Genomic DNA, 16,501 nt, shown 5'->3' with positions numbered 1-16,501 from the left:
ACTTATGTGTGTGTTTTTAACATTTTTTATCACTCTTTTTCAATATTTTAAAATTTTATAGGGTTATTGAAAATCGAAGAAGCTTTGTTTTCTTCTTTTATCTTCATAATTTAAATAAATTTATATTTTATCCTTTCAATAATTGCTAATAGGTAATAAAATTATATTTTACTCTTTAATAATTGTTAATAGGACGTGACCCTTCAAGTTGAGGTGTTCGTTAAGAGAAAGACATTGAATAATCGTAATGTTTGCTAACGGGATACGAATGTTCGAATGGATATGATTATACATCGATCGACTCATCTATTCATGTCTGAACGCAATTTAAACACTGCGTGTAAAGTATCACAATTTGACAATGAGAGATCTACCTAAAATATTGTTTATAAAGAATGACATTCTCAAGTAATCAAAATCCAATTTATTAAAACACTTATTTCTTTTTTCCTCCTCCAAGAATACCACTTATTTCTTTTTTCCTCCTCCAAGAATACCAAAGATTTTTTTGAGGTAATAAACTATTATGTCATGTCACTCCTTTATCAAATTCGATTGCATTATATGTATTGTAGTTTTAATAATCTACGTGGTCTTTTTAGATATTTTTTTTAAAAATCAAGTCAAATATTTAATATTTGAATACAATATAAAATATAATCATTCAAATTTTAATTATTACATTTTAAAATTACAATTTAAAATTCTGAAACTACATACGATACATTTCAAATTTATTATAAATTAACTTATATAACAAGAAATTTTGGATTTTTACACTACTTTTAATTAAAACTATGAATTTTGCACATGTTTTTTAACTAGTATGTTTAAAAGGTCCCTAAGCTATTTTTTATTTTCATTTTATATAATTATATGAAATTTTAAATTACAAAAGTGTATTTACGAAATAATTTTAGAAATAAGAGGTAATCTTAAAAAAAATAACTTTTAATTTAAAATAATAATAATAAAAAATAATGCAATGACTTTTTAGATCTATTTTAAAAAATTCAGGGACTAGAAATATGTATTTTGAAATCTTAGGGACCAGATAAACCTATTCTAAAAAATTTGGATACTAAAATGTATGTTTTTAAGATTTAGGGACCAAAGGTACATATTCTTTACAACTTGAAGTCTAAAAAGGTCATTTTCCCTTTTTTCTTCTTCTTTTTCTTTTGACGTAAACATATTTTTCTTTAAAACATTCTTATTGTTTCTAATATACTTTAAAGTTCAAGTAAAAGAATTTTAGGACATAATTTATAGGCAACTCATATTCTATTTTATGTTTTCAAATCACTGAGTTCAACGAATATGCGTTTGGTTGACAATTTAGATTTTGTTTTCGGATTATGTGATCTAAATGGTTGGAATTGTGAAAACAATTTTTTTATGTTATCAGTATACCCAGAGTTTAAATTCAAAATTTTAAAATGCAGAATTATATTAAAAATTATAAAAACAATAACAAATATAGTATTTCATGTTATAAATTCAATTTTGTTTGTTAAATTTAAATATGTAATATGTAATATATAATAGATAGTATATGATATGATATTACAAAACAATATAATTATACAATTTTTTTTTACATAAAACAAGTTCAAACAACCTAGTATTTAGTAGGTAACTATAATTAGTTTCATAGTTTATAAATATATTTTCAAACACATTTGAAAAAAAAAATTTTAACTGAGATTTAATTTTTGAATATGTTACCAAACACATATTTGAAAACATGAAATATAACTCCGTTTTTTTTTAAATCCATTGTTTTCAAGATTCTGTTTTTAGATTGCCTACCCAACATGCCCTTAGATAACTATCACGACTCATTTAGATTATAGATATTATTTCATATATATGAATATGAATATTAAATATATATATCTTTTGAAACATGAATATCAATGTATCCTTTGGTAATCATTTCATGTTTTACCGTATTTCCACCTTCAAATTTCTTTCTTTGTTATCTATTTTGTACCAATGGTCTAAAAAACTAAGTCAAATTTCGAAAACTAAAAAAAAATAGCTTTTAAAAACTTGTTTTTTTTTTTATTTTTTATTTTTATTTTTTATTTTTTTATTTTTAATTTAGTTAAAAATTCAACTATTGTACTCAAGAAAGATGCAAATCATTGTAAAAAATTGGAGAAATAGGCTTAATTTTCGAAGATAAAAAACAAAAAACGAAATGGTTATCAAATAGAGCCTAAATATTTGAGATTTAAAATGTCTTGGATAATTAGTATATGGATATGGATATGCAAGATAATTAATGTTTGAAATTTTAATATTTGTATTTGATCTACCAATTTTATATATAAAAAATAAAAAATAAAAAATAATTAAAAGATCTAGTCATAAATTAAACATAGTGTTATTAATATATTATTACATCAAGTAATTAATTATTCACTTAAAATAAAAATTAATGAACAGTTTTATAATAAAAATTAATTTAACTACTAAAAATAATTAAACTAATATGAAATAATTAGACTAATAATAATAGTTATAATATAGTTTTATATTAAATGGTAATATAACATAATATATTAATGATAAATATATTAGTTGAAATTTATTAAGTCTAAATATTATATTTTAATATAATAATAATTAAAATACATAATAAAGATTAATTGATATTAATTTATTGATTAAATAAATTGTATTTTTATCGCTCATCTTGTAGGTATGAGAATCTCATATGTATGTGATGATATTAGAAAATCTAAATTACATGAGTTTTAAAGTTCTCCAATAATAATATCATAGATTGTAAAAATTGAATTTCTAAGTAACAAATAAGGGTTTTAAATATTTGTATGAAATTCCATGACAAAACATGTTAAAAAACAAGCTTCTAGATGATTTTTTTGAGATGAAATGAAACCACTATAATAAATGTGCAAGAATATCGAGATGCATGGATTATATCGAACCTAAGTAACATTTCAAATTGTATGTATAAAAACCCACATCTCTCATTTTAAAAGAAAAAAACTAAAATTTGAATATAATTTTTCTTTAAAATTTTAAGTTTTAGAATGTTAGATTTTTATTTCGGAATTTTGAATTAAAATTTCAAAACATTATATTTTTATCTTTAGATTTAGAAATTTTACTGGAAGAAAAACTGTGAAATTTTGAAATACATGAAAACTAAACTTAAAACTGAACGGTAGAAATCTGATATTTTAGAATATAGAGATGAAATAAAAATTGAAGGTATTAAAGTTAAAAAAAAAAAATCAATTAAGATCATTTTAATTAATGATGAAGTAACGTCACTTTAGTAAAAATTAACGGGGAGTTATATTCAAAATTAGGGATAATAAAAAGAAAAAAGAAATCACATTCTCATTTATTGGCGGCAGGCAGCTCTGCCACTAAGCTCCTCGAGAAAAAAAGATAGAAAAACTCTGTTTTATGAACCTTGGAAAATGGGACTTTGTGTTCTTTTCTATATTTATTATCATTAAATTGCACAATAACTCTTTGACAGAGGAGGGACATCACATTCCTTTTTTTTTTTTTTTTTTTTTTTTTTTTTCTTTTTTTAAATTTACGTATACAGTATACTATACAAAATAAAAATTTTGGAATGACATAAAAGAATAGTTTTATATTAATTAATTAATTATTTATTTTACAATTACTTAATTGTTTTAATCTTTTATCTTTAAAAAAAAAAAATTTATAAACAACATTTTCATCTAATAGTTTTCATATTTTTTTATATACATTTCACAAAACTCATGAAAGACCTCCATGAGACCTCCGAAGGCCCATAAAATGACCATGGTGATAGTTTTGAACCGTTTCAACAGACGAACCATAAAGAAAATGTTGAGATATGAGTGAATAATGCACATAAGCATCCACTACTCAGCAAGTATTAATTCAGTGGTTCCGAAAATTTAAGAGTGTCATATATAAATGATCAAGGTCAATGGTAGACGGTATGCTTAAAATCCTATATAATTTTCTATTATCGAGTTACTCACAAATTTGAGACTAACTTGATTGTTAGTATGTGTGGCTTGATATTACATCGATGCATCTTTTTTATTTTGCAAGTATTTGGACTATTTTTTTTTTAATATAAATTTACGGTTTATCATTTTTTTTTTTCAAATAGAGAAACATGTTGAGTACTCTTTAAGAAAAAAATAAAAACAAGAATACCCTTTTCATTCAAATGTCAGTTCATTCAACTTCCCACAATTTATTTTGTGTAATATTTAATGGTTCACTTGTGTTACCTACTGAGAAGGGAATTATGTGTTTTTATTTTAAAATAGGGGACCATCCCTTTATTTAATATGTATTGTACTATTTTCAGTACAAAATCAATTCTACCAATTTATGTGGGAATTCAAGTGTTTTTTCTATACTACCCATTTAATATATATATATATAAATATATATATATATATATATATTATATATATAAAACCCTTCTTCCTTTCAGATTTAAAAGTTTGAATCACTCTGTCTCATGTTCTCATGTCATAGCCATTTTCATTTACGAAAAAAAAAGGGAAAAAACAAAAAAGTGAAAGGAATAATAATAGAGCGAAATATTAATTTCCGCAACAGATAAAGTAAAGAATTATGTCACAATGTAAGTGTGCCATTCTTACCCTAAAGGTTGTTAGGTAGTGTTTTTGTGTATTTGGTAATGTTTTATGATTTTTATTTTTCATTTTTTAATAAGGTCAGTAAACATAATCAATCAATTGTAATATGAAAAATGAGGCATATTTAAATACGTTTCTAGAAAATGAGTTAATGATTGTTTTTACAAAAATTATTGGAATGTTTACAAGTTTTGTTTATTTATTAATTTCATAATCTATTTCGAGAAACAGTTAAATATATGGGCAATTTTCACCAAATATCCTAAATGTTACAACCATTTCCATATTACTCCTAGTTAACATGAGGTTTTTAAAGAAATTTAGTTCATGGGATTGAACTTTAGTGTGTGTATGTATTTTAATATCTAACACTTGATCTTCTAATTCCTCTGACTCTCTCTCTTTAATGTGTACGATTAACTTGAAGAGTGGAGTATATTGATTATTCTTGAATTTAAAGTTTAGAAAGAATGTTTCTTTATCTTTAAAGGACTCGATGTTTAAGTGCTTAGGAAATTCTCTGAGACATTTTAATTTTTGAATTCCATAATAAAGTTGGACAATAGACTCATCTATTTATAGATTCCTTATGGGCAAGGTAGGCTTGGTATGGATGGTCTTTGGGCCAAAAGAGCCTATATTTTAGGCAAAATTTAATCCAAGCTCAAATATCATGATCCAATTGAGCTAAGTTAATTTATCCGATCGAACAATCATAGCGAAAACATGTGACATCATCAAGATTCACCAACATTTTGTCTTTGATTTCACTTTAGAATACATGTTGTAATTAGTCTCAAATTCAATAATTTGTGATTTCTTCTTTAATTTGGAAATGACATGACGATTTGTGATTGGCCAAAATTTCTCCTTCAATGTTACCATATCTTGTTTATTTCAATATTGTCCCATATGAAAAGAATTAGAATGAAATCATTATAACCTTCAAGTAAATTATTTTGAATATAAATGGCAAATTTGGTTCCTATGATTTGGAGAAAGTTATAAGTTAGTCTCTTTAACTTGATTAAACTTGGAACTATTTATGAAGATTTTATCAAATCATAGAGATCAAATTTACCATTTAACCTTATAGTTATTATAATCCTATATTTATTATAGATATTAATATACAAATTATTTGTATACATGTGATGGATTCTGTTATGGGGATTACATTTCTATATTGGTGATGGATTATTGAAATTGTATATAAGTGATAGATTGAAATTTACACATCACATTTTTATATAATTTTATCAATTGTGGGTAGATAATCCAACTATCCATCTTTGAGATTGTGATTCATATTTTTATCTAATGAGTCATGCTTGGATTGAAAAATGCACTAATTTATTATTAGACTAAAATTTCTATTGTTATGGGTAGATTTGGATCAGAGAGCATATTTGATTTTATGGCGAAACTCGAGCTAGAAAACCACACTCTAGGGTTCAATTAAACATGAGAAGAGGGGAGTTTGGGCAAAGACCCAAACTGACTTTCTCATCCTTAATCTCCCCATTTGATGAATGGGGCATGTTTGGTTCAATGACCTACTAGGTTGCTTAGGTCAAAGCTCCCCATTTGAGGAATGGGCCATGCTAAATGCAATCCCTAGCCGATTTGGTTCGAGAATAACCTATTATGACTCAAAAACTCTGATATGGGCGTCCTAGGTCAAAATTTCACTATAAATACATTGTGACTTTAGAAAAAGTAAGTTTATTCTCATATCTAATAACTCTTACTAGAACTAAATGCATCTTATTGTATTAGACGCATTGTGACAAGTATCACATTGATACCTAAATTCTTCTTTTTTTGGAAGTCACATGTTTACTAAATTATAAATTCACCGTTATTGTCAAGTAAAGGTCACATACATTTTTCTTTATCCAAATTTTGACATCAACATCTACAAAGTTATATTTGACATAATTTGTATGATCAAATCACTATAGTTTACAAGTTAAAATTTCATTAGAAAAAAGGGAAAAATGTTAAAGACGAGCAATTAGCCTAAAATAGGTCAAATATTTTAAAATTAATAACCCACCACTACTCAACATAAGTATCCATTATTTTCAAATCCGATCTACTCTAAATAAATCTTAATAATATTGGGGTTAAAACTGAAAAAAGAAAATCCATCTTTGGATTAAAAAAGATTGAAAAACAAACCGTGGGGCAGATTTGAAAATTAGCTTCTACCCCTTAATTTTTCTTAATAATTTACAAGCATACTTCCGCTTTGTCGGTGGAATGTGGATCCAACACTACAGCCCTATTTCTCGTGGGCTTTTATATGGGCCGTTTGGATTTGGCCCAAGCAACACAAGTTGGAATTTTACATGAAATTCAGAAATAATCTCAAATCTCAAATAGCTGATTTTTACATTTTTTTAAGGAAAAATAACCATTTATATTTCTAAATTTGACCATCGTATCAGTTTAAATCTTTAAATCAATAATTATATTAATTTAAACTCTAAACTTTTATAAGTAGATTTTTACCATCTAAAATAATATTTAATTGAACTTTTAAATTATCATAAGTTTAGAGGTAGAATTTGGAATTTACTAGAAATTTTACAAGAAAATATAGAATGGTTACTTGAAAAGTACGCACCCAAGTGACTCTTCAGATCCTAATGAGTGAATGTTCTTTTTCTCAATAGTTGAATGTTATGTGGTTAAATTTCTTCATTTTAAACTTTGATTCTTAAACTATAAAAAATCTATAAATGGTCTTTAATTATTCAATTTTTGTTGAAGGATTTTCTGAATTTGTAATTTTATATTTAATAAATCTTAAAAAAGAAAAAATTTAGACATAAACTTAACTCACTAGACTCTAAATTAAAAGTTTACAGTTCTATACTTGGACATAAAATTTATTTTATATCTAATATATAGGCTAATTCTTAAAAGAAAGAAAAGAAAATTCTAATATGTTAGATACTTATTAGACATGAATTTGAATGTTCAGAAACCCATTAGATGTATTTAAACTTTAAAAACATTCTTAAACACAAAATAAAGATTCATGAACTTATTACACATTTTTTTAAAAAAATTTAAGATTAACCTTATAATTTAAGCATGTTATGTTTTACCAAAAGTACAAGAAAAAAAGTTGGGAGAGACAAAATAAATCTATATTTATCCAGCATTAAGTTTGCAGCAAATATTCTACTATGGCAAGTAATCGACTAGAATTGGATGAATTTGAGCACCAAGTCGAGTCGTTTAGAGTTTATTTGATAATGTTTTCGTTCTTGTTCTTATTTATGTTTCTCATTTTTAAATAAAGGACTTGTTTCATAATCTATTCTATTATTGTTTCTAAAATTTGAAAAACGTTTCATTTTTTTAAAAAACTTCTTAAGGTAGAAACAAATGATGCCTTTGCAGCATTGGTTGGGGATGTGATGAACTTTTGAATTTCACGTCCTGATTTTGTATACTTGGCAAACCAATATGATTTTAAATTTTTTGTACGCATAGAACCAATTGAAATTTTGCAATAGCAAATACTGTGTACATTATTTTGTAGCCCACTCTAACCACACAAGAAGAAAAACAACTAAAAATATTTTAAAAAAATAAAAAAATGATAGTTTTCAAATATAGAAAAATGAATCAACTTATTTACAAATATAACAAAATGTCACTGTTTATTAGTAATAGACAATAATAGAATACTGATAAACAATAACATTTTGTTATATTTGAAAATATTTTCAACAGTTTAACAATTTAAAAAAATTACCTTAGAAAGAAGAGTTTGTCGCGAGGCAAACTATGATTGGACAACTATGTGTTGTGTAGAAAGATGTAAGAACCAAAATGATGAACGCCGTTGTTGTGCTGTTGTAAGCTCACTGCCATGAAAGCAAATTTTGGCGTGACGTTGATACTAAATCGCGTATGTCGGTTGCTCCCCAAGGTTAACATAACTCTCCAACTCAAGCATGCACTCGCTGGATTAGGAATGGAATCGTCAGGAAAAGAATGCTTATAACAGTATTAAGAAGGGAAAAAATAGTAGAGAAGAGAAGGAGATAATTTTCTGTGTCTCAATCTGAAAAGCTCTTCTGTATATATAGGTGAATGGCCAACATACTGAAAATTAAATGGTAAATTTAGTTCCAATGAAAACATTTCAATTAATTCATAAAACGGTAACATCTTAAAAAGAAAAAGTAGTCAAAATGAGGACTTTTCACGCGATTGTAGTTACTTACCTACCTGACAAGACAACAACAACACTCATATGCACACGTGGGGAAAGGCTTTATCTGTTGGGTTGTATGTCCTAAAACTTGCAGTTTATAAGGTTAAACATTTTTTATTATCAATAAAAATGTTATTCAACATTTATTCAATAAAGTTGTTATTGAATTTTGTAAATTGCATTTGTAAAGACTAAATCCTATGGATACTTGAACTTTATGTGGAGACATAAAGATGGAACAAGTTCGAGTAAATAGCCAAAACAGTCAATAGTATACGAATAAGGTTGGGTGCTTTATTCTGGTAACACTATCAGATGTGGCCCACTCTACAGTTATTACAATTTGTTGTAAGGTGCTACAAACGAAGTGATCATGATTCGTTTTGTTGGGGTTGATGTCCTAATCTCGTAGGGTTCTGTAGTTTGTAAATACTTGTATGAACAAAATTTTTGTGATTTATAATATATGGTATTTTATTCATTCAGTCTATGAAATATTTGATATTTTAGTTGCATTAACCAAAAACCAATAAACTAAGATCCATGGTTATCATTGTAAGTTAAACACGTATGTGGAGACATACAAGTGGATCATGTTTTAAGTGATAACCTAAATGGTCTGTAGTATATGGATAAGATTGGATACCTTATCCTAGTGACACTGCGAGTATGACCCGCTTTGTAGATGTTACAAGTGTTGTAAAGTGCTACAAATGATATGATCCTGATCATTCGTGTATTAGATATGCGAGTAGGGATATTCTATACAAAGGAGTTTGTATAAGACCGGACCATGAAATGTTTAGTCTCGTTATATAATGCTGTTCATAATTGAGACTTTCATTTCACTAGGATGGCCATAGGTAACATGACCTTAATTCTGAGTGAGTTATGAACTCTTGCCTATGAGAGCAGTTCTTTGATTTTCATGGGTGAGAGTGGCCAGATTGCCAACTCAACAAGCCTACCATTTTGAGGATTCGTCTGATTGGGGAGCTGGGAACTCAACTACACAAGATGTAATTCACTCCTTCCCCGAAGCAGGGGTAAGTAGATAAATTGCTCCCTTAAGGGCTGATTCCGAGGCTTGAACAATGTGGTGTCACACCCTCTTTTAGCCCGAGAGGGGTTTAGTCATAGTGGGACAATGATTTATTGTTCATTAGAGGGATCAATGGTACTTAAGAAGTTAGATGTAACTACAGGGGCAAAACGATAATTTGGCCTTGCTGTACTTACGAGCGATTTATTGTTGGGGTTGCTGCCCTAAATCTCGTAGGTTCCTGTAGTTTGTAAACATTTGTATGAGCAAACATTTGTGATGTAATAATGTGAGATATTTTCTTCACTGTTGTCTGTGAAATATGGGATATTTTAATTGTATTAACTACAAACCAATAAACTAAGATCCCTGGTTATTGTTGTAACTTAAGCATGTATGTGGAGACATACAAGTGGATCATGCCTTAAGTGATAACCTAAATGGTCTGTAGTATATTGATAAAGGAGAAAAACCTTATCCTGGTGACACTACGGATACGACTCGCTTTGTAGATGTTACAAGTATTATAAAGTACTACAGATGGTTTGATCCTGATCATTCATATGGAGACATGCGAGCGGGGGTATCCTATACAAAAGAGTTTCTATAATACCAGACCACGAAATATTTTGTCTCGTTATATAATGCCGTTCATGACAAAGACTTTCATTTCACTATAATGACCATAGGTAACATGACCTTAATCCTGAGTGAGTTAGGAACTCCTGCCTATAAGGACGATCCTTTGATTTGCATGGGTGCGAGTGGCTAGATTGCCGACTCAAACTTATCACTTTGGGGATTCATTTGATTGGGGAGCTGGGAACTCAGCTACACAAGATGGAATTCACTCCTTCCGCAAAACAGGGATAAGTAGATAGATTGCTCCCTTAAGGGCTGATTCCGGGGCTTGAACAATGTGGCGCCATACATTTTCTCATGGCTTGAGAAGTGTTCACTCATATAGGACTATGATGTATTGTTCATTAGAGGAACCAGTGGTACTTAAGGAGTTAAATGTAACTATAGGGGCAAAACGGTAAATTGGCCCAACTGTACTTACAAACGATCTATGAAGGGTTATGTACTGTTGATTGGTTATATCCAATGGACACAGAAATATATCTGTAGTGAGAGAGTGCAGTTGTCGATTTTTAGGTAGAGTGCCTGACAGTTAACGAATGGTGGATATCGTGATTAAAGAGTATAGCTAGTTATTCACGTACCATTGGAGCTTCAAAGCTACAGGTCCATAAGGTCTTTTGGTAGCTTAATGGATTCAAGTTGAGAATAAGTTTTTGGGTTATTTGAAGTGTTCAAATTAACAAAAAGAAATTTGATTATACATGATATAATTAAATTGGTTCAATTATATGTGATATAATTGATTTGATATATTAGATACATTAATTGGGAGGAATTGATATAAATATGAATTTATATTAAATAAAGAAAAAAATAACTATGGTTTAAATATTACATATGGATGTGATATTAAAACTATAGATTATAAATATAATATGATAAGTTAGTTATTATATTTATTTATAATAAAAACAATTATGAGATAATTGTTTAGTTGGTTATTTATTTTCTCCATTAACCGTACAAGTGGGAGGTTAATTTCAATTTTTAATAACTGAAGAATAAAATGAAAAGAGTTTTCATTTTTTTAACGATCACTTCATTCTTGTATTACTAATCGATCGCTCACGAGAGATTATACGATAGCCCTTTCGAGAGACTAAACGATCGAGCGAAATTTGGCTAGACAATTGCTCATGAGAACGAGAGATTGCTAGACGATTGCTCATGAGACTGAGAGATTGCTAGAGGATTGCTCACGAGAGTGAAATATTGCTAGACGATTCTTACGAGAGCAAGAGATTGCTAAACGATCGAGTACCCACTATCTATATGATAGACTAAGCCTTTCTCCCACTTACTCGATCATGTAGCTTGATCATATACATCCTCATTCCCTCTACCAAATTCACACAGAGCTCACACCTCTTGGATTCTCACTCTAAGAATACCAAGGTTACTAAGTGGTAGTGTTGAGGGTTGTCGTTCGAGGATCAGACAGTTCATGATTGCAACGAGAGTGAGAGAACAGTTCATGATTGCAACGAGAGCGAGAGTTCTCCAGATGATTGCTCCTCGTTTCTTTGCATTTGTGATCGTTGAGACTTCATTGAAGAAGAGTTCTTCAAAGGTATGTCTCTTGAAACCTTCGTTTTAGTAACAAAGCAGGCTGTAATTTTCTCTATAATGCATAACTGTTCTTGTATGTTTGTGAATGTGTTTATTATTTCACAATGGGCTTGAAAAGTTCTTTCTTTCGCTAACTGGTTCTCTTGAATAAAAGATCCTTCATTTGTGAAGAATCATCGTACTGTTGATTGGTTATATTCAATGGACAAATAAATATATTTGTAGTGCGAAGAGTGCAACTGTTGGTCTTTAGTGGAGTGCCTGGCAGTTAATGGTGTTGGGTTTTATGTCCTAAAACTCGCAGTTTGTAAAATGATAAACATTTTCTTTAATCAATAAACTTATTATTGATTTCATAAATTGTATGAAAGTTTAAATCCAATAAACTAAGACCCATGACTATTTGTATGAGTACTTGAACTTTATGTGGAGACATAAGAGTGGATCAGGTCCGAGTAAATAGTAAAAAATGATCTATGGTACATGAATAAGGTTGGGTACCTGATTCTGGTTACATCATTGAATGCGACCTACTCTGTAATTATTACAAAGAGTTGAAAAGTGCTACATACGATGTGATCCTACTTCGTATATGTTATGACATAAGGAGTAGAGGCGTTCTATGTAATGAGTTTGCATAAGATCAGAACCAAGAAATAAGTCACTCTTACTTTATAACGCCGTTTACTATTTAAGACTGACTATTTCACCTAGATGACCTAGGTAACTCGATCTTAATCCTGAACTAATTATGAACTTCTGTCTATTCAGGATTGCCTTTAGATTTGTATAGGTGAGGGTTGGCTCAACAACGCCGACTCAATAAGACCCCTATTTCAGGGGTAAGATCGAATAGATAGCTGGGGACATAGGGTGCAAGACGGAGTTCATGCCTACCCGATTTAGGGATAGGAGAAAGGTTGTTCTCTTAAGTACTGAATCTAGGTCTTCAAGGGGCCCCACTCGCTCACTGGGCTGAGAGAGTTTGATTTAGTGATTGGATCACAAACCAATTTTTCATTAGAGGATCAGTAGGAACTTGAGAAATAAGACGTAATCTCGGGGGTAAAATAGATATTTGACCCAGCCGTTATTACGAAAAACCTGTGAAGGGTTGACTTGCTGATTATGGTTAAATCATGTGGACATAATATATCTACAGTGAGGGGAGTGAAACTATGGGCTTTAGTGGAGTGACCCATTAGTTAACGAATGGGGATTAATTTGGTCTAATGAGTTTAGCCAATTAATCTCAGATCTTTGGAGCCCATGATCTGTAGGTCCGCGAAGTCCCTCTACTAGCTCGTAACGGACTAGCTCTAGAATAGTGTGATAAATTAATTTGAATCGTTCAAATTAGAATTAAGGGAATTAGTAATTATATGAGATATAATTATATGTTTAATTTGAGAATTAAATGGAATAGGAGAATTTATATATTTAAATATGATTTAAATATATAAAGATGGTTATGTGTTAAAATTAATTTAATATTTGATATTAAATTAATTAAGTTTTATTTAAAATTAATTTATGAAATTAATTTTATTTTTCAATTTTAAAATCGAAATTTGATATTTTGAGATAAAATTGAAAGAGAGAGAGAGAGAAAGAAAAAAAAAATACAAAATGGAAAAATCTTGTTTTCCATTATCCATCATCTAAGTAGCTCACATAAATAACATTCTCTTTGCCTTGTCTTCTGATGCTTTATTTTAAGAAGTGGAAATGTGGATGATATGCGTTGATGAAGTTGCATTGTGCACTCAAGTTTCCTCAGCGGAATCCAAGTGTAAATTCCACCGAGTTTCCTGGTAAGTCCAGGGTCGAACACAGGGACTTGTGAAAACAGGATGCGTTGGTAATTTTTATGAAAACCTTGCGATAACCAAGTAAATAAATTGTTGTTGTGGTTGTTGTTTGAGATTATGAAAAATAAACAAATGCGGCGGAGTTTGAAAAGAGTTGGTAAACGGAAGATGCGATGAGTATGCGGTGAACGGGTTGAGAAGGGTTTCGGCTAACACTTCCTAGAATGCATTCATGCTTTGCGATCATGCAACATGCATACAATAGTAAACCACCTCTCGGTGCGAATGCCACGACTTCTAAAACTAGAACGCATGCGATATATGTGATAAGTCTATAAGACCTACACATAAGCCTCTATTCTTATTTACGTGATGACAGGATAACACACACACAAATAAGGCGACCACATAATATCGTTCCTATCTCTAGGATGCATGCGATGCAGGTTGACAAACAGAGCTTATCTCTAAGTCTCTATCTCTTGTTTATGCAGTTCTAATCTTACTTTTTCAAGTCCAGATTCTAACCTAGCTCTCTTGAGTCATTAGGTTCTTTCTTTGGACTCTCTCTCGAGTAACTCTAAAGGGTATTTTGCACAGCATAAAACAAGACACCCACAAGCAATGAACTTCCTAGGTCATGTTAGCTTAGTTCTTCTCAACCCATTCGACTAGTTTAGCTACTCATGCGTGTCAAGAGAGTGAACAAATGTAGAAATAGAACTTCCATTGTATAAATATAACGATGAAGTACAAAATAACAATGTAAGTATAGAATAAAAGGGCCTGGTAGCAATCTCTTGCTGCCCAGGCTTTTACACTGTTTACTACTTGTGCTCAAAAGATAATCTCGCTCTCGCGAGAGTCGGCCCGCTCTCTGCTTCTTTGCCTCAAGGTTCTCTCTCGAGTTTCCCTGAGCGATCTCCGATGTCACCACTTTTCTCTTGCTCCACCTTGAAATGAAAGGAAAACTATGGACAAAGGTGTGAATTTGTGGAACAAAAGATAGTTGAACTAGTTAACTCGTCAACCCCTTTTCCGAAGGATGCCTCTGGTATTTATAGAACATCCAAGGTGAGCGGCGGCTTCTCTTTCATGATTGTACAGATCGGACAACTTTAATTCCTAACTGATGCGCCAAGTATTTGTCACCGAAAAGCTGAATGTACTTGTGATCGTTATCGGCTGTTAACTTAATTCGGATTCGACTGTCATCAGCTTTCTGTCCCATCGCGATTAATTAGCCTTTCACTCAGATGCGCCCACCATGTTGCGCTGACCAAGTTGCGGCAATCCTTCTCGGGCAAATGTTTGCTAGCACAATCATTGCAAAGCCTTGCGGTGAAGTTGTGCTCGACTGATGATTTCCTATGATCGCAATTCTTGCCTTGCGTTAACGTATATTCTGCATAAAAATACAAAAATCATCTATTCCTATGCGTTGAACGCATGCGACCGCAATATTATGAAATTGATGCTTGATGGACGCAATTTAACATGTTTTATCAACGCAAGCTAACATTATTTAAGAACTTAGCACCATGATAACGTGCATTTCTGTCCGTTATCATCTTCTCCAAGCACGAGCTGCAACTCATGCTACTCTCTCCTTTGCATGTTGATATAAAATATATTGGAGAGTTTGGAGTGAAATTCGGGCATGCAATCTATAGAGAATTTTAGAGAAAATTCGGGTTGAAGAAATGGTTCTTCACCAAGATTGCTGGTGTGAGCTTTTCTTCTTCATCCTTTGATTCAAGCTTGTTTTGAGTCCCACAACTAAATCTAGGGCACCAAGAGAATAGTGGAGAATATCTTGAGGTGGTTTACAACAAGATTCAGAGAAGATAGCAGCTGGAGAAAGAGCTTTGAAGAAGTTCTACAAGAGGTATGTCTTGAAACTCACTTGTTTTCTGCAAGAGCATGCTTTATAATTTTCCAAAATCAGTGAATTAAAGTTCTTAGATGATCCTTGTACTTCCGCTATTGCTTATACAATCCTACAAATGGATGGTGGATAATTTGATTAAAGAGTTTAGTAAGTTATTCACATATCTTTGGAGTTTCAAGCTACAGGTCCATAAGGTCCCCTTGGTAGCTCAATGGGTTCAAGTTGAGAATTAGTTTTTGGGTTAATTTGAAATGTTCAAATTAATAAGAGGGAATTTGATTATATATGATATAATTAAACTAATTCAATTATATATGATATAATTGACATAATGTATTTGATACATTATTGTATGAATGGAGGAACTATATTTAAATATGATTCAAATATAATTTCTATGAATTAGATTCATAGTTATTAAATTTAATATAAATATGATTTATATTAAATGTCATAAAGAGAAAAAGAACCATGGTTTATATATTGTATATGATGCAATATTAAAACTATAGGTTATAAATATAATACGATAAGTTAGTTATTGTATTTATTTATAATTTATTAATTATATGATAATTAAAATTTCTTTTTCTCAATAACCGACCTTAGTGGGTGGTTACACGGTTTATAGTAATTGTGAGA

This window comes from Benincasa hispida, chromosome 8 (genome assembly GCF_009727055.1).
Source record: "Benincasa hispida cultivar B227 chromosome 8, ASM972705v1, whole genome shotgun sequence".
Taxonomy (NCBI): domain Eukaryota; kingdom Viridiplantae; phylum Streptophyta; class Magnoliopsida; order Cucurbitales; family Cucurbitaceae; genus Benincasa; species Benincasa hispida.
This window is presented reverse-complemented; position numbering follows the sequence as displayed.